The sequence below is a fragment of the Aulostomus chinensis genome, chromosome 19, assembly GCF_037954235.1.
Source record: "Aulostomus chinensis isolate RoL2024-O1b breed Wild chromosome 19, RoL_Achi_v1.0, whole genome shotgun sequence".
NCBI lineage: Eukaryota > Metazoa > Chordata > Actinopteri > Syngnathiformes > Aulostomidae > Aulostomus > Aulostomus chinensis.
Window position 1 is genome coordinate 19,835,805 of NC_141338.1, and position 482 is coordinate 19,836,286.

The window sequence follows — 482 nt, forward strand, 5'->3', positions numbered from 1 at the left end:
TTGATGAAGGTCTTAGTGGTCAGCAATGGTTTCATCTTGGTTGGATGCTTCTTCCTCCTTACCCGCTCTAGGATGTCTGCTTGTGCTGTCAATACCTTGTCGTGATGCCACCTGTACCTCGCCTGGGCCCCTCTTCCAGCACACTTGGGAAGTTTGACCGGTGATGGTGAGGTGTCATAAACCAAGAGGAACTTTGAAATTGCTCCAGCCTCTGGCTCATGTCACACTTCTCTTGGGGAGATAAGGGCCTTTCTGAACTGGGATTGTGCAACCTCCCTCCTTCTCTGCCTTGTCAGCTCTTGCTCTGTTCAGCTGCTCACTGAAACTGGTTGCTGATTCTTGATTCATTTGTTTTTTTTACTGCTCGTTTAGGGTTGGATCTCTTGCCTTAGTTGTTTCATCTTCATTTCCCTTCTGTTTCGTCGCTACTCCACTCTGACATTTTGCTCGCTGTTTGGTGTTGAAAGCATTCTTTAGCCAGG